General features: G+C 31.3%; 1 protein-coding gene across 7 annotated transcripts in view; it reads left to right on the top strand.

Annotated features, from left to right (window-relative positions):
• The window catches only part of LOC138939776 (metabotropic glutamate receptor 8), a 131,702-nt gene that overhangs the window by 45,865 nt on the left and 65,766 nt on the right, over positions 1–20,071 (top strand). The gene's annotated exons all lie outside the window — the stretch shown is intronic.

Here is a 20,071-nt window from a genome sequence, read left to right as displayed (position 1 = left end):
CTAAGGCATGCACAATGTCATCATCAATGCCAGAAGGCCGTCCAGAGCGGAGTTGATCCTCCATGTTGAAATCACCATTTCGAAATCTGCCAAGCCACTTTTTGACTGTTCGGAGAGCAGGAGCGCGGTCCAAATAAACGCTTTGAATATTTTTTTCTGCAATCCCAACACTCACGCCTTTCCGAAATTCATATAGCATTACATGCCGCAAATGCACCTTTCGTTCTCCATTTTTAATGATTTCTCTTATGCACAAATGGACTTATCTGAATAATGTCTGACGCTAAATTGACATAAGACAACGTCATCCATTCGGTGTAAGCAACAATTACCACACGAAAACAATAGAACTCCGCCATGCAGTAACTTAATGCCATCTATGAAAATCGGGCACGAACTTATGCAATCATCCAATACTATATGCTATTAAGTTATATATATTTTTTTATATTAATTATAATTTGATATATATAAAGTATAATTCATTATATCGATTATAACAAATATTGTCAAGTATGCTTCGTGTTCTTAAGTAAGTCGATTGAGAATAAATCGATTAAAAGACAATATATAAAATATATAATTTAGAATGCGATAAATTCCACGCTATCAATTGTTCGCATACAGATGATTATGCGATAAGAATTTAGTGTACATATATGTGTCTTTATATACAGGCTGTCCGAGACACCTTGTATATATTTTATTCTTCAAAAAATATTTTACGTCATAGAATTTCAAATTTCACATGCAAGAGAACACTATTTGTTAACAAACTTTCAAGAATTAAAGATAAAAAATTGAAAATTTAATGTTACAAGAGTTTAACAAGTCAAAGTTACGAGAAGAAAGCACCGATAGTCGAAGAAGTGAATATAAGAAGTTTTCTAGGCAAATCTTCAAGATGCGTGTAGTTTGTTGAGTGCAAAAATTCGAAAATATGAGTATTTAATAATATTATATTTGTAAAGTTCACACATATATATATATGTATATATAAATCGAAACATTTAATAAATATCTACGCCAAAGATTTCTCAATTTAAAAATATAAACATGAAAGAATATGTAAAAGGACATAAATTTTTCTTGAATTAAAATATTAAAAATATTCGTGAAAATTAAAATATTCAAATTATTCAAATTCGTAATAATATGCCATTATCGCTACAATCTCTCATACAATTATTTGCGAAATACAGTTGTTATACTACTGTAATTGTTCTGCTCATTCGTTAGAAGATCGGTACCCACGATTATGCGTAATCTTCGTCAAATATTATTCAACAATCACTATCGCACTATGCTGGCCCGTTCATTCTGGTGAAATTTAATTCGATCACGGCGATAACTGGCGTGTCAACTCGTAGAACGAAATGCAAAGTTAGGGAATTCTACAGGTGCATTGCACTATTCGTTTGTCTAGACACAGAGGACTTTCGGAAAGAGGCGCTAGTTTAACTGTCTGCGAGTACCGTGTCGAAATCTGCTCGCAAATATTAGACAGCTTCCGCTTTTCGCATTTCGATAAATGTCGGAAGCACATGGTATCATGAAAATTCATGGTGAAAATTGTAAACGTTTACAATTTCGTACATGAAATATGGCAAATTTTAACATTTAAGGAGGGAGCCTTGTGTAATTTATTAAAAATAAGATGATCTTTGAAAATTTTTTTTTTTTTTAAATAATTCAATGGATCTTGTTAAAATTTTCAGGGTATTTTAATTGACATTTAAGAAAATTAAAAATTATTTTTTCGTCGCGAAATAATGATAGCGTTAGAAATTATAAAATATTGCGCCTATTGTATTAGTCTGAAACAAAATTTGGAAAGATCTTATCTTTTTTAATAAGATTACGTTATGGATGAACCACGATATACAAAAAAGAAAGTGCAAAATTGCGGGAATGGCAGGACTTTGGAAAAAAAGGTAGCAATTTTGAAAAATTTTTGTTTTAATTATGCAAAAAAAAAAAATAATAATTAAATTTCACCAAAAGGTGGTTATCTGGTTTATCCAGAGGGTGGATGTATTTATCTACACGCTTGCGTAGGGATAAGTCGATCGATGGAATATTTTTTGAGTTATGCTGCACGCCAATTTGAAAAAAGTCGTTTCGAGAGAAACGCGTTTAAAATTTCGGGCATCGAATAATTTTTGGAAACTTACAGCTGTTTTACGCTAGTCTGCTATTCCAGGCCCATACAGCAAACCTTCTGCTTCCCCGTAAAAATTTTGCAACACAATTTGTTGCCCTCTCCGAGCCATTCGAGCCTCCTTCGTGATGTTTAGGCTGCTCCTTCAATCGTTCTGCGTCTCGAGTATGAGCGAAAAATTTACATTGCTGTCCAATAATGATTTTTAGCGTTTCCATCATTTTTAATATGACACAATAGCCTTCATTAAAAACACCAGCGGCTGTCGATCTCAATAATTGTTAGGCCGAAATTCAAGTATTTCGGAACTGAGTACCCATTCTCTTTTCCACGTGACCAATACACTCACTTTTCGCTATTTGAAAATATACTTACACAAACATACACAAATTACAGATACGCTGATTCATAAATACTGGCTTATGTTATAATGTATAAGAATATGCAATAAAAAATAGGGGGTTCCGTTTAAGAAATTGAAGATGTCCTTGACTTGACCTCAACGATGTCATTCAAGGTCAAACCAATGACACCATCTTATGTTCCCCTCAAAAAACTATACAATTTTTGTTTAAAACGTTTTTCTCTATAATGCTTAGTTTTTGAAAGAAAAGGGGTGTACGGGTAGTCTAGGACACCCTGTATATGTATATCGCTTAAAGGTGAGATATTAACGAAGCGACCGCGAATGGGTAACGCGCAAATTAAAAGTACGGATAAGAAAGGAAAGGATGACTGACAGACACGCGCGCGTGTATACGTATGTATTTGTAAGCCTCAGAAAATGGAGAAGATAAAGACTCGCACCTCTTGCTGCGTCACGATCAATCGCGATGATGGATAAGACTAATTACTTTCGCAGCTCAGCTTATTACCCCTTTCTTAAGCAACGCGCGCTTTCATCGGGTTGTATCTCTCGTTGAGATTATATTCTGCGAGATGCCTTTTGTTTCATGATAAATTATCTTATAATGAAGAGTCTTCATTTCAAAGAAGCATCGGTAAATGTGATATTGTTTGACGATTTTATTTTGCTATATTTTCTAATATTATTTTGCAACAATTTATTTTTATCGAACGTGTGTTTAATCGAAAATAATTATATATATATATATATATATATAGAATTTCTTAGTTAATTCATAACATTTAAATTGCATTTAAAAATTATATTTAAAATTTTATATAAATCTTATATATATATATATATATTATCTTTTAAAATAAATTTTACACTTAATTTCGACTTAAATATTGATTATTATACTAATAATCTAAAAGACTTATTTATAAAATTTAACTAAAAGTTAATTGAAACCAAAAAGAGGTTAATTATTGTTAATAATTACAATGAATATAAATTAAATTGAATATTCCAATTAAAACATATTTTATAAAATTTAAATTTTAAATTATCTGAAATAAATAAAAATTGAACTTCTAATTCTCAATAATAAATAAAAAAAATTCATTTTATTTCGAAAACAATAAATATTTAAATTAACTAATCTAAAATTAGAATGTGAAGATTAACGAACTAAATATAAAAGAGCTAATTTAAAAAGCTTTTAATAATATAGATCGCTACATCTGCCAGTATTTAAAACGATGTTGTAATAAATTGCAATAACAATTTATCAACATTATGTAATCGATATTTCAGCAACAAAAAGAAAAGATATAATATACATACATATATTATTATTATATAAATTTCTTATTAATATTTTCAGACTTTTTTAATAAAAAAAAAAGAGTCGTTTCACAAAATACATAAGAAAATAGAATATATTTACACATTAGATAGAAAAGATAAATAAAACAATGCTAGCTTTCAGTCTTATTTACGAATTTACTACTTGATGTTTTATTTACTATATTGTATAACGGTTAGCTAACAATAAACAAACACAAGGAAATTCTCAATCGCGTGAAATGTATTGACAGAGAAGAAATATGAAAATTTTCATGAGGCATCCGCAGAAAAATAATTAATTTCTAGTCATTCCGGTAAGCACACACAATACCAGATGAAACAGTGCTATCTGTAAAAAAAAAAAAAAATAATAATTGGAGCGGTTTTTACAAATCGCCTTAAAAAAAAAAAACTGCTCAATGGCTTGCCAAAATACACTGGTATTCATGTAACGTCTTATAATTACAGTCTGTCTGCCTTCCTTGCATGGATATCGGTTCTCGATAACGCGCTCTTTTCTTCGTTCAAAGTATCCTGAAGTTTCAAAAGTAATGTGTATAACGAGTATTTTTTTGGCAGTGTTACATTTTACAAATGGACTATCAAACTTTATTGTACATATCTCGGAGAATAATAATAAACCTGGCAATAGTTTCTTTTTTTTTTTTTTTTTTTTTTAAATATATTTTATAATTATTATCGAAACAAGTTGATTGAGAATGACAGAAATGGAAATTTTGGTCGTTTGAAAAATGAAAATTTTGGTTATATTTTACAATTCATAATTATTTATAGCAAATATTCATATTTTAATACGTATGATTTTTAAATAACAATACACGTCACGATCTACAATGATGAATAATGATTTAAACATCATATATTGTCGAAGACTTTCATTCTTGATACTCCCTCTTTAAAAAATAATCAATTTATTAAATATTTCTAGTAAAAGTTTTATTATTGAAATAATATAATCATATATATATATATATTGTTTTTTTAAATTATCTTTATTGTTTACTTTTTTTCTATTGCTGAACTAAAATGTAACATTAATCTTGCGGATATTTATCAATGAAGCAGATCACGCATTTTATCGATAATGGAAGATATTAAGAAATTGATACAGAGAGAGAGAGAGAGAGAGAGAGAGAGAGAGAGAGAGAGAGAGAGAGAGAGAGAGAGTCGGTATGCGAGCGCAATTGTTCAAAACAGTGAAATAAAGTTTCGCAGAGTCCTACGGTTGTCATTGTATTCTCATGTGTTGTCACAAGAGAACTCGTCAAGTTTTGTCGATATTTGATTTAACCACCTAGTTTCGCTGACGGCTGTTCTTGTAATGCAAGAACTCGTAATGCAAGTTTTATGACGTCGCCTCTCGCGTCGCGCAGAATGCAATTTCAGGAACTTTCCGCCTCTCCCTCCGCACTTTCACCGATCGACTGTCTCCATATGGAGAGAGAGAGAGAGAGAGCTACCGCAAAACGAAATCGTTGCCTAAACGAAATTTGAAAATGCAGAGGTGTATGCATGGATTTAGGAACAAACGTCCCGAGGTTGTGAAGATTTCAATGCAAAATACGAGGGATTTTAAAACGAAAGACATAAAAATTCGAAAATATTACTATCTGTTAGACGAATGTCTAAAGACTTATTCATTTTCAAAATGCAGAGGGACCGAAAAGAGGGATGAATCTAAAGAAGAATTATATATTATTAAAAATAATGAGTTTTGATGACGTATAACTAAAAAGATATTAGAATGTCAATTTTTTTGCCGCGAAAGAATCGACTCTAGGTCAGTCGAAGAAATAAAATTAAATTTGACAAGTCCTGCGACCTATCATAATATTTTATATATCTTTACCTGCGAGAGGAATAATTTAAATTGTCTACAAATTTCGTTCAAATTATGTCATTACGGCCACATACATATAAAATACATACACGCAAAGAAAACGTTTTTAAAGAAAGTTCTTTTGGTGAAAGTATTCTACCAACTTTATTTTTATTATCATCGCCTTGGTATACATCGCACTGAAATTAATCAATGTGACAAGAATTATAGCGAAGAACTTTCTTACACCGTTACGGAATATGTAATAAGCACATTAAAAATAGATAGAAGAGAATTCATTTGATGATCGTGCTTTGTAGTGAATTATATTGTTTAAATATGCGTATTTTATTGCACTTTCTTATCACCGTTCACTATTAAACTGTATTAGCGCAAACTATATATATATTACAATACTCTTACACATTATATACAATATTAGAAGAATATTATATATTATATATAGGGTGATATATATATTTTAAAATGATTTAACACACGTACGTCGCAAAAGCTGCGATACCAAAGAAAATTCTATTGACAATGAGCTACAAAGCGAAGATACGTCATCAAAATTCAATAGCGCTGAAAATCAGCCCTAAGCTAAAGTTAATATTTGGCTAACTTTATCGATTTAGAAGCTGAATTATTTCGCGATGGCGACATTTATAACCATGAAAAATTACAGGGAAATCATTTCAATTACGAAAACTTTGAATAAGAAAAAATGATACGTGAAAAATGGGGAATTGCCACGCATTACTATCGATCGTCGTAATGTTTCTCTATTCGTTTCGCTTCCTTATCGCCCTCTAATCACCCTAAAATTCCGAAAATTACTGCCAGGCAATAGAACCATACAATTAATACTTCTATCTAATTTTGAAGAAGATATAAAACTATGTAGATTATACTGATTATATGATCAAGTAAATTCATTCTTAATTTGAATTTCTTTACACAATCAAGCAAATAAATATTACAGTGAGTAATTTGATTATTTGGTCGATTGTTTATGTAGTATTATATCGCAAAATAGATTTACATCGATTATAAATTATCAGGTCTATCAACTATCAATAGCTCGGCTGTATTTCATATGTGTTATAAAAAGTTTTCTTTAAATTATATATATAAAAGACAGAGAGGAAAGAAAAGAGAATTGTAGTTTTATTCAAGAAAGAAATAAAAAAATTTTAATTAATAATTAAATTACGTTAATAATAAAAATATGTAAAGAGCTAACTTTCCAGAAAATTTTCATATTATTTTTATTTCAGTTATGGTAATTAGATATACACACATATGAATAATATATTGTTATATTTTATATATACGTATAATATCAATCTATACATATATTATACATTATTTATTTAATATATTGCATTATTATGAGCGATTATCACATTATATTTGTTACTGTTATAATAACAATGTCCATTACTTTCTGTCCATGATTATCTTACATTATTATCGTCTTTGAATCTTATATCGCGTGTTTCGAACATAAACGACATCGGTTATCATCTGGTGATCGATAACTCGTTCTGACTGACCAATGCACGCGTATACCATATATTACGAAACCTTGTTGTTGAAATCGACGAATCAAATATCAGCCGTCAATAGAGTCTAGACCAATCTGTGTCAATAAAAACGACATTTCGATGACAGTGCACACGTTCAAGAAGTGACATTTAATAGCTCATATATGTCAAATTTATTATCATTATATGTTGCGACTTCATTGAATTGTATTAGGTGTACAACTTTGCTTCCGCCGTTTTTTTTTCCGAAATTCGAGGCTTTATTGTAAAAAACTGGTTATATATTTATGATTCGTTTTGAAATTGCTTGTTGAGTCACTCCCAATGATCGTGCCAATTCTTTTTGACTTTGACTCGAGTCTTCATTAAGTAATGCCTCCAATTCTGCATCTTCGAAAACCTTCTCTCTTCCACCGCTATGCCGCGCTTCGACGTGAAAATCACCGTTCTTGAAGCGTTGAAACCACTCACGACACGTTCTTTCACTAATAGCGGCTTCACCATAAGTATTTGAGAGCATTCGATGAGCCTCAGCCGCAGATTTCTTCATATTGAAGCGGAAAATTAAAACCTCCCGCAAATGACGAGAATTTGGCTCGTAAACTGACATTTTCAATCGAGAATAACTTTACGATGCAGACACAAATCGACTAATGTTTCTATGGGGTTATGTTGACAGATGCCCAAGTTTATCGCATGACGTCTATGATCTATTTATTTCGACCACTACTTACCGCTAAAGCCATCTATAGGAAAACGGCGGAAGCAAAGTTGTACACATAATATATACTTGATACTTTTCAAAATAGGGATATATCGATAACAGAAATTTTTCGAAGAATACGCGAATTAAAATTTTTATTTTTTTATTATATAAATAATTCACACAAAAGAAAGGAAGAAATAAATTCATTAAATAATTTCATTAAACGCATTCTTTCATTAAACGGATTCTTTGCGCTTCGATATTATTTGAAATCGTCTGCTACAATACAACGAACATATTTTTATGATAGCTATTTTTGCGCTAAGTAGAATTTTACGTCTAGTTTTATTACTACGACTCGTCGGCGACCGACAAGGGTGACGTTAGACTTCAATTTATAGCATGATAAGTTTTACGTACGTGTGCACGATATGTTTTTAATGACTCTTATATAAGCATGGGAAGAATTCTTTAATTTGATAATCTCTAAGATAAAAATGTACGATGCAATAAATAATTTTCTATTTCTTCATAACATAAAAAAATATATATTTTTTTTAATATTTATCTTTTTTGACTATGAAATGTTACCCTTCGTTACGCACTTGGATCGTTCACATCAAAATTAGACATTCAACTTTTAGACATGTAAAAAGACAAAATTATGACCAATAAAGAACATTTATTTTTCAACGTAATCTTCATTTACATCATAGCATTTTTGCCATCAATACTAATACGTTAATACCGGCAGGATAGACGAATTTGTTTTGACGTTTGAACCACTGTAATACACACGTTTTAAGCTCATCTTCTGTCGGAAAGCGCCCGGCCGCCCAAATGTTTCTTCAAAGGACCAAACAGCTGGAAATCTGAATGTTTGTAATTTTTTTTCTGATTTTCTGGAAGATGTGTCTTACAATGTGTACTATAATGATTCGTTAAACGTCAGGACAACTCCTTCTATTCTGCTGGTGTTAACGCGTTGGTAAAAATACTGCCATATAAATGAAGATTAAAAAATAAATGTTCTTTACTGATCATAATTTTGTCTCTTTATCTGAAAATTAAATTCCGGTTTTGACGTGAACGATACATGTAGCATTTTATTCAATGATGAATTAAATAAGTCAAAGCAAAATGAAACGAGAAGTTAATACCATAGAGTTATTCTAATGGTATTATAACTGTTCAATTTTTTTTTCATGCATATTCTCACTTCCTTTTTCCATTTTACTGTGTTTATATATGGTTTTTAATATGTACTTCAAAGTTAATTTCAAATATTTGACATTTTTATATTATTTTTAAAACTAATTTATTTTTCTCTATTTTTCTCTCAAAAGATTCTTTTTTGATTTTTATAAAATCATTTGTTTTGTTGTTATTAAAATTAAATTAAATTAAATTAAACTCGAAATTATCAATATCCCTGTTATCATTATCTATATTTGAAAATATCGTAGGATACTACATTGTTCAGGATACCGATTAATGTGGTCCTACTATTTATTGCAAAAAAAAAAAAAAAAAAAAAAACAAGCAAGGACACAAAGCATGAAATACGGAAAGCGAAGGATTATATATATTGTTGTTTTTCACGTAAACGTACCATAAAATCCGTAACATAGAAACTGTCAACCACACAAATTTTTACACAAGAGCAAAGTTGCGAGAATTTTGACAGAAACGCATATGTAAAGAGTAAAGAAAGTTGTCAAAGAAATTTCATACAAAATTGCGTTGAAAAAAAATTTCGTACTTTTTCCGACGTCAATCTACAGATTGGTGAAAAATATTTTATAATAAAAAGTTAAGCATTTTGTTGTCATTTATGCCAATACGAGGGTCGTGACGCAAATGAAAGGTTACTTTTTTTTTATCCATATTCATATATAATATAGAATATTGAGTATTATATATATTTCTTTTTCTTTTTTTTTTTTTTTTTGTCAGACCGTGACAAATGATAGTCGGTTCGCGGATTTTTGCCAAGCCAGCGCAACTAACGTTATTATTCTGCCGGACCGAGTTGATGAAGAGTCGTAATAAAGTCCGTAGATTTGCAGAGGGTCAAAGACTCGAACGAGATTCTCTGGGTCGTTGTCATAGCGCGTGACATTGATGGAAAAAAGAAGTTGATAATAAAAAGAAATAAAAAAATATTAATAAAAAAAAAGATTAATAAAAATAATAATAATAAAAAATAAAAAAAATAAAAATAAAAATAAATAAAAAATAATAATAAAAAAATAAAGATTAATAAAAAAAAATAAAAAAAAACGAATTAGTCACCATCACAAAAAATAGAATAAAATATAAATTTATTATATAAAGCTTTAAGACTTAACTTTTTTAAACAAAGCATACCAAGGCTTTACAATAATTATTACGGTCAATAAATATATTCCATAATATAGAACTGGCAATGAAATTCAATAAATATATGCGATTTTATTGTATTTTACAAAATTTTTCTTAATTATTATATCAGTAAGAATAAAATTTGATATAAAACTTGAAAAAATTTTTATGTATAATGCAAAACTTTTTTAAATTAATTTTTTAAATTTTATAGTTCTTCTAAAATGTACGAAAATTAAAGACGGTGTTAAGAAGAATTTATGAAGGAGCTAACGTAGCAAGATCTGTAGAAAGTTATTAATAATAATAATTATTGTCTAAAAATAGACATCGCAAATTTTTCCTGAATAATCTGAAAGTTTTTTATCCGCTCAGTATTAAAATTGCATTACGGTAGAAATGGATATCCCGATGTTGCGCACCAGGGATTTAGGATCATTCACCAATGATTATACCATCGGCAGGAAGCCCCTCGATAAGAACCATCATGTGGTTGGAGCGTAAAAAGGCCGGCGGATAAAATTTCGAAAAGAACAGATCGGAATTCACGAGTTCGAGATAGACTCTCTCTGAACTCACTTTTTATCTTGGCGCACGTAAAATGCCAATTCAATTGACGCGGGGGCGTATCGGCAAAACTTTACGTAGGAAAACCGCGCGGCAACGAGATAGAGCAACGTCTCTAATTGTGAGTCACGTATCGACTGAACGTGATATAGGACAGAACGTTCACAAAGTGTGCCGGCAAACTGTAGTTAGTTACGAGCGAAAATAATTCTAAGGACATGCGGCTATCATCATTACGATATAATATTTTCCCCCTTTGACAAAAACTTATTCCAGTTGCATTTATATTTCAATGTTACGTGTATAAACTTATTTTATACAATGTATGCGAAAAAAGAGTACTCTAATATATAATATTTTATTCGTTTATATTGTATGTATATATATATATATATATATATATATATATATATATATATATATATATATATATATTTTAATTTTTAATTTATAAATATAAAATGTTTTTTAAAGAATGTAAATTGCAAGTCCTATGTGATAAAAATATTGGATATATCTTTTGAAGTTTTGATTGTTTCTTAACGGGTATATACAGGGTGACCCATTTTAACTTAGGCAGCCAAATAACTCGAAAAATAAGCACACTACGAAAAAATGTTTAGAATCAAAATTTTGTCATTTCGAGGGGGACGTACAATGACGTTAAAATGAGCCCCCCCACCCCTTCCCCTGGGCCGTGAGGGGGGGCAAGTTTGAAATCTTAAATGGGAATCCCTATTTTTTATTGCATATTCGGAATCTTTGGCTAAAAACACATACAATTTGTCTGAAACATTTTTCTCGATTCATGATAGATGGCGCTGTAATCGACGAAATTCAATTTCTTCGATTTCTCTTACTGAGAACCCATGCTTACGATTCTGCAATAAATTAACAATAAAAATACCACGTTTTCATTGTTAATACTCGAAATTAGTCTTAAAACAAACTTCTCATTATTTTTTATTACTCATTAATTACTTCTCAAGAAACTGCTTTTAGCGTAACCTGCCCTTTAGGCAACTTGAATGGTGCAAAGTACCGAGACATTTTGGACTTTCCATCTGATGGAGTTCCTCTAAGTATCCCTCCAAAATTTTGTCCATTTAGTGCCAAAGTCACAAGTGTTTATGTATTTTTTTAACATTTGTACTCTGATAAAATTCTGGTAAAATGGCAAATTATACGCCTACAGAAGTAGTCGATATTCTTATAACCTTTGGCGAATGTGGTAGAAATTACAGACTTACTGCCCGTACTTATGCGGAAAACAGAAAACTGCTACGTCCACGACGTTGTTCCTGGGTTACGCTAAAAGCAGTTTCTTGAGAAGTAATTAATGAGTAATAAAAAATAATGAGAAGTTTGTTTTAAGACTAATTTCGAGTATTAACAATGAAAACGTGGTATTTTTATTGTTAATTTATTGCAGAATCGTAAGCATGGGTTCTCAGTAAGAGAAATCGAAGAAATTGAATTTCGTCGATTACAGCGCCATCTATCATGAATCGAGAAAAATGTTTCAGACAAATTGTATGTGTTTTTAGCCAAAGATTCCGAATATGCAATAAAAAATAGGGGTTCCCATTTAAGATTTCAAACTTGCCCCCCCTCACCGCCCAGGGGAAGGGGTGGGGGGCTCATTTTAACGTCATTGTACGTCCCCCTCGAAATGACAAAATTTTGATTCTAAACATTTTTTCGTAGTGTGCTTATTTTTCGAGTTATTTGGCTGCCTAAGTTAAAATGGGTCACCCTGTATATACTGGATGGCCCATTTTAATCCATCCAGTCGAATATCTCAAAAACCAAGCCCGGAAGAGAAAAATGTTTCAGACAAAAGTTGTTTGGTTTCGAGGGGGCCATAAGATGGTGACAATGATTTGACCTTGGAAATTCATTTGAAGGTCATGTGAAGGTCAACTTTAAAATATTAAATAGAAACCCCCATTTTTTATTTAGTATTCTTGTAGCTTGCCTCGAGAGCTTTCCAAAACACTATAATAAACTATTTTTTTATTCAGTACTTTTTGAGTTATTTTATATTTTAATCTGACATCTTTTGATATAAAAAATTAAATATCCCATAAAATAGTTAGTTTTTGATAATCTTACCGTAATACTTTTATGTACAGAATAATGATACAAATCAATTAGTATAAAAAAATAATTATTTTAAAAAATACATTGTAAATAATTTTCTTAAAAACAATTATTTTTTTATACCAATTGATTTATCTCGTTATTCTGTACATAAAAGTATTACGGTAAGATTATCCAAAACTGAATATTTTACGAAATATTTTATTTTTTATATCAAAATATGTCAGATTAAAATATAAAATAACTCAAAATGTACTGAATAAAAAAATACTTTATTATAGTGTTTTGGAAAGCTCTCGATGTCAGCTACAAGAATACTAAATAAAAAATGGGAGTTTCCGTTTAAGATTTTAAAGATTTTGTTTGAAACATTTTTCGATTTAACGCAGTTTCTGAGATATTTGAGTGGGTCCTTTAAAATGGGACACCCTATATATATAAAAGCTGGCGTTTGTTTTCTTTTATACGTAAGTCGTTCGAAAAAAATGTTGAGTTAACATCATAAAATGCACAAACAAATTCTTCATTATTGAAGATTTCTTTTTGCGACCTCAAAACGTTTAAATATTCTGAAAAATATTTCAACATGGAATGTATCGTGAAAAGTAGCACTATTTCTTGTGTAAGATTCGTGGAATCGTAGTAAATTTATATAAGTCACTCTCCCATCCGATTCCTTTTTACTCACATTGGGAATTTATCTCGCGAACTTGAAAGAGAGAAGTCTGCGTCGCCACAGGCAAGGTAATACTCAGAGGGACCAAGTACGGCATAAATTCTGCATACCGGAAAGAAATTGAGATTGACATTTTACTATATTGCATGGAATTGCATACAAATCGTACTTCGGTGTAGTATTTATTTCAATTATTTAAAATTTAATATAAAATTGGAGAATTTTTTATTCTTGTCTAGAGCATGTAAATAAATATATATTTGTGTAACACGAATAAAAGAATTTAAGCAGAAAGGGACGCTTTTTATTTCCGACCTTTAAATTAAAATCTTACTGTAGCTTAATATATGCAATGAAATATTAAGCTTGATAAATTGCTTGGAAAAGAAAAAGGAGAAAAATTTTTTTAATTGGAATTATTAAATATTATTTAAATTTTTGTGAATACATAAACGTTTTGAGAGATTAAACCAATATACTAAATATTTTAAAAGATTTTTTAAAATGTTAAAATAAACCCGAAGCTTTGCAGATACGATATATAAGTTCGTTTTACATTAATTGGGATGCGAGAGTATCATCCTTTATCATATTTAATTATATTCTATCGTATTACAAGTTTTAATTACGCAAATAATAGGGAGGAAGTCGTCGGATGCAATAGCTTTCCGCGTAGACCGCGAAATTGGATCGTGTTATCTTGTCCGAGCGACATATTGCGCGATCTTGAAGAATTACCTTCGTGTCCGCGCCAATTGCCAAAAGTCCCATCTTTTGATTTCGCGCGATGCGACACTTGCTCGAAGCCATTTATTTCCCGCGTTTCCTGACAAGCAATTGCCTTCCCTTCCCATTCAATGCTACGATCGTGCTCCTGGGAACAGTTATCACGTAAAAATCGTAAATCATGGAATTCATGATTTTTATAAAAGTATACTTTTGCGCGCGCAATATTCATTGACCCTGCATTGTCACAATTACCGTTCTACAAGCACCTTTAAGTTGATTTATATTTCTTATTATACAGGGTGTAACAGAGCGCCAGGTGTATCAGCAGTTTTTTGAGAGAACAATGCATTTTCGTGAAAAATGTTTCATGCAAAAGTTGTAGAGTTCTAAATAGCGTATTGTATAATAATATTAGTATGACCTTGAATAGCACCAACAAGGTCAAATAAAAATCACTTTGGATTTTTCAAATGGAACCCCCTATTTTTCATTACATATTCCTATAGATTACCTCGAGAGCTTTCCAAAACACTATAATAAAGTATTTTTTTCATTCTGTACTTTTTGAGTTATTTTATATTTTAATTTGACATATTTTGATATCAAAAATAAAATATTTCGTATGTATATATTTTATGTATTCAAAAATTGTACTCGTATAGTTAAATTTGCATACATTTATAGGAAACAATATATAAGTACTTTAATTGTAAAAACTAAAACTTAAAAAATTCCCGAAATCGCTACACATTTCTTAATAATATTCATTAAAATGTCTGTGTAAATGTCTCTACAAATTATTTGTACAACCAAATATTATTTAATTTTTCTCTACGGAAGTCTTTAAATTTATAATTAATTTCTTCGTTCTAAGATGCATTTCGAATGCAAAAGTCTTTTAAATAGGATCTATTGGAAATATGTAATACGTTTAATTCATTTCCATCGATGAAACAAATTCATCTTTTCTATTAGGTGCACAACTTTGCTTCCGCCGTTTTCCTATAGATGGCTTTAGCGGTAAGTAGTGGTCGAAATAAATAGATCATAGACGTCATGCGATAAACTTGGGCATCTGTCAACATAACCCCATAGAAACATTAGTCGATTTGTGTCTGTATCATAAAGTTATTCTCGATTGAAAATGTCAGTTTACGAGCCAAATTCTCGTCATTTGCGGGAGGTTTTAATTTTCCGCTTCAATATGAAGAAATCTGCGGCTGAGGCTCATCGAATGCTCTCAAATACTTATGGTGAAGCCGCTATTAGTGAAAGAACGTGTCGTGAATGGTTTCAACGCTTCAAGAACGGTGATTTTCACGTCGAAGCGCGGCATAGCGGTGGAAGAGAGAAGGTTTTCGAAGATGCAGAATTGGAGTCATTACTTAATAAAGACTCGAGTCAAAGTGAAAAAGAATTGGCACGATCATTGGGAGTGACTCAACAAGCAATTTCAAAACGAATCATAAATGTATAACCAGTTTTTTACAATAAAGCCTCGAATTTCGGAAAAAAAACGGCGGAAGCAAAGTTGTACACCTAATATTTTCCACTTTGGACCGGATGCATCTTTCTTGACGCGAATAATGCTCGTTCAAATCCGATGTTAGGATTTATCCCTCACGTTCGAGCGAGAACGGTTATCCCGCTAGAAGAACGCGCTTTCTTGAACGAAGATCTATGGATCCAAAGATACGAATCTCTTTTTCCGGTTTCTTTAGCCTCCTTCAAAACTCATTCGGGGTGCCGAACACTTTGGAACGATGCCATGATTCAAGAGCCATCACATCTCGCCGACTGATAGCTCTCCGTATCTTACAGATCGTCCATCATGTCAAACACATATCTGATACCCAAATAACACCTACACTCACACATATAGATAATGGATAACAATTAGTCGTAAATTATATACTTGAAAAATTTGATAGGTACTTTATGATCTCGACGAGAGAGATATAAAAATTTTATTAAATCTTTACATTGATAGTTATAAAACATTTTATATAAATAATTACAAATTTTAATCTTCAAGCTTTAATTTCTGTTTCTTTCAGGGCAAGTATAAATTATATTTTAACATCTCTCTTATTCTCTCTATATTTATATATTTCCATATCATTATATATGGCACTTGACTATAGGTCATATATGTGAATTAATAATCTAGCGAGAAATAATTATAATATTTCTAATGAAAACAAACAGTATTCATGAATTTTCCTCTGTCAATTTATTCAACGAATATTAATACTGCATTGCACATGATCATCAGCTTGTCACAGTATGCGCATATTATTTTTGATAATATAATAATAATAAATACAACTTACACTATTTTCCGCATTATAGCTTTCTGTCGTGTTATAAGCAAGATTTATTGATCGACGAAATAATTCTTTAATAATGTTATCACATTGTATTATTACATAAATAATTAATCAAATATGCATTTATTCATAACGCAAAATGGATTAACGTGGACGTAATACATTTATAAATGCGCTGTGTTGTCTCTTTTTCTTCTCACGGCGATACATTTTACGCTACTTAACGTTCCCGTTAATACACACATATACGTACACAGGGCAAGCTATCTTTGAAAGAAAAAAAAAAACAAAAAAAAACTACATTAATATGTCATGAGTTCGCTGGAGACACATGCGATATTTAAATAACCTGAAGTGGCAACGCGATGCATTCGGGATTTATACAGCCGTGCGAAGAACATCCTCATAGAAATACAGAATGCGTACATCCGTTTGCTTCGCTATATTTAAATCACTTGAGCTTGCCGGGGAACAGTATCCTCGCCAAGTTTCTCGCCAAAAGCTCCCGAGTCTCCGCGAATATGCGTTTCTCGTGACGACAAACCTTATCAAATTTACGAATTAGATTTGCGGAATTCAATTGTAAATATAAATTGTTCGGACATAAAAATTCGAAAATCGATCAAATTTAATTGCCATGTGTGTGTGTGTGAGAATTTCGTTCTCGAAAACTTAGTTTTGGTGTGCGATCGATCGCGTGTACAATGTCGCTGATAAAACATTCATCGAATATTGGGAGAAATTTAGAAAGTCCAACCTAGTAAAATGGGAAGACGGAGATTCAAAGATTTGAACTGCTTGTAATATCCGGATCAATAAAAGGGTAAAAACAAAAATTTTTGTTTAGCTTTCATTACAATTATAAGTTTATTAAATTTTAATAGAATAATACCTTATCTTTTTTTCGTGTGTCAAAATTCTTGGACTTGCAAAAATACTTGTCCCACGATTTAACAATTAAACTTAATATATTTATCGCGATTTGCGTTAAATGGACAGATATTTAAGGGATTAACAATAAGATTGAGACGAAACACATCCGCCGCTGTAAAGAGGACGGAGCTGTTTGTCGACGTTGAGTACATCGAGTACAACCGTGTTCGTCCATACAAAAGCTACATTCAGCAGAATCTAATTGGTTCTGAAAACGTTACTGGACGAGTGCTAGTTATTATAACGCGCAGTGCAAACTACCTGTTAAATAACGACAGTTTGGTTCTGTTAAACTCATATCGCACTTCGTTATCATATGTATGTAGAGTTACAATGCAGTACGAGTTTCTTGTTCGATCTGCGTTCGAAATTCACATTTGAAATTATTAATGATAACTGTGTGCACGTATTAACGCAATAAATATGAGAAACATATAATTTTGCATAAATTTACAAGCATCACAAATTGCTTATATTTATTTTATGAACGTTTAAAAATATTTACAATAGTTTTTAATAAATCTTCTCCTTTCTCTCTTTCTCAATTAAGTATATTAATATTTCTAGATATTAAGAAAAACAAATATATTATTATTAATATATGAAATTATATATCTCATATTGTTATTCTTGATTATGTACAATAAAAAAATAAATATGAGCTAAGGGAATATATGAAATTACAAAATGTCAAAATTGTCGAGATGGCGATTTAGCAATTAATGTATTTTAATTGATTTTTTTTTTTTTTTTTTGCGTCATTGCTTTATCGCTCAATGCGAATCATATTGTCGTTACTTTATATCATAAAAGCCAGGTGTAAGGGCTTAATTTTATTAGCGGATGATCTTCGTAATTGTTTGTGTATAGACTATTTGGGTGGTGGAAATGGGATTGCACGATTGTTCGACGCAAATGCGTTTCGATACCAAATTGAAATTGCACAGGATTCCTTAATTGCGTATCCGCATTACAGTCTATACTATAGGAAGAATTTAACGTGATCGAATCGTACGCAACAAAACGTAACTTTGCCGTCGAATTTCATTCGTCGTCACAATTATACTCGTAAATCTCTATTTAAATGGAGGAGAAACAGAGTAGAAAAGATATGGAAATTCAACGACACGTTCTCTCCACTAACGATAAGTAGAGAAAGATACATCGTGACATTTATGATAAAATAATTTTCTATTTTAAAGCAGTTAACGGGATTATTTTATCCCTCTTTTTCTTCTGCACGTAGAAAAAAAATGTTAATCTTTTAATTTTCTCTAAAAACATATTTCGTTTTCTTTTCTGCGCAAACGCTACGATATAAAGATATACATATACCAGATATATACATATGAAACCGGAATTTGCCCATAGCTGGCCCTAGCTGTCAATGTAGTTACCGTCAAACCGCGTCATTGGCGGCGCCATTTTCTTGTTTTGACATCCGATAAAGATTTTCAACTCACAACAATACAAGTTTCATACAACAGCATAGTTTTTAATAGCGTTGAACATGTCGAATTTTGTGCCTGGAAACTACGATTTGCGGACAGCATTGATTTTCCGTTACCATTTGAAGAAAACTGCTGCGGAATCGCATCGAATGCTTGTCGAAGCTTACGGTGAGCATGCTCTTGGTAAATCACAGTGCTTTGAGTGGTTTAAAAAATTCAAAAGTGGCGATTTTGACGTGAGAAACGAAGAACGTGCAAGACCACCGAAAAAGTTTGAAGACAGCGAATTACAAACATTGTTGGATGAGGATGACGCTCAAACGCAACAACAACTCGATTTGAATCAGGCTTTGCGTGAAAAACGACCAGAATATCAAAAAAGGCGACACAAAGTGATTATGCTTCATGATAATGCACCATCACACACAGCAAAACCGGTCAAGGAAACGATTGAGGCGTTTAGTTGGGAAATACTTTCGCATGCGGCTTACTCACCAGACTTGGCTCCATCCGATTACTACTTATTTGCATCGATGGGACACGCACTTGCTGAGCAGCGCTTCACTTCTTACGAAAATGTACGAAAATGGCTCGATGACTGATTTGCCTCAAAGGAGCAACAGTTTTTTTGGCGTGGCATCCACAAATTGTCAGAGAGATGGGAAAAATGTATAGCTAGCAATGGGCAATACTTGGAATAAAATATTTTTTATCATTTTCATACAATAAACGTGTATTCTCTATACAAAAATTCCGGTTTCATATTTATATACCTGGTATATTCCACATAGAATCTTTTTCCAATATTACTCGCACGATATATTCGATTCTAATCGAAAAAAACATAAATGTTAGATATTGAGGTTTTTCGAGTAATTTCTCATGAGTGCACGTGGTTAGCAAATAAAATGTCCAAGGGCGGCAGAAACGCAAATGTATTATCGTAAAAATAGCACTTTGATTCC

Source organism: Polyergus mexicanus, unplaced genomic scaffold, assembly GCF_030449975.1.
Source record: "Polyergus mexicanus isolate NDT 795.1 unplaced genomic scaffold, iyPolMexi1.0 SCAF_15, whole genome shotgun sequence".
NCBI classification, from domain to species: domain Eukaryota; kingdom Metazoa; phylum Arthropoda; class Insecta; order Hymenoptera; family Formicidae; genus Polyergus; species Polyergus mexicanus.
The sequence above is the reverse complement of the archived record's forward strand: the minus strand, read 5'-3'. Positions and strand labels throughout refer to the sequence as shown.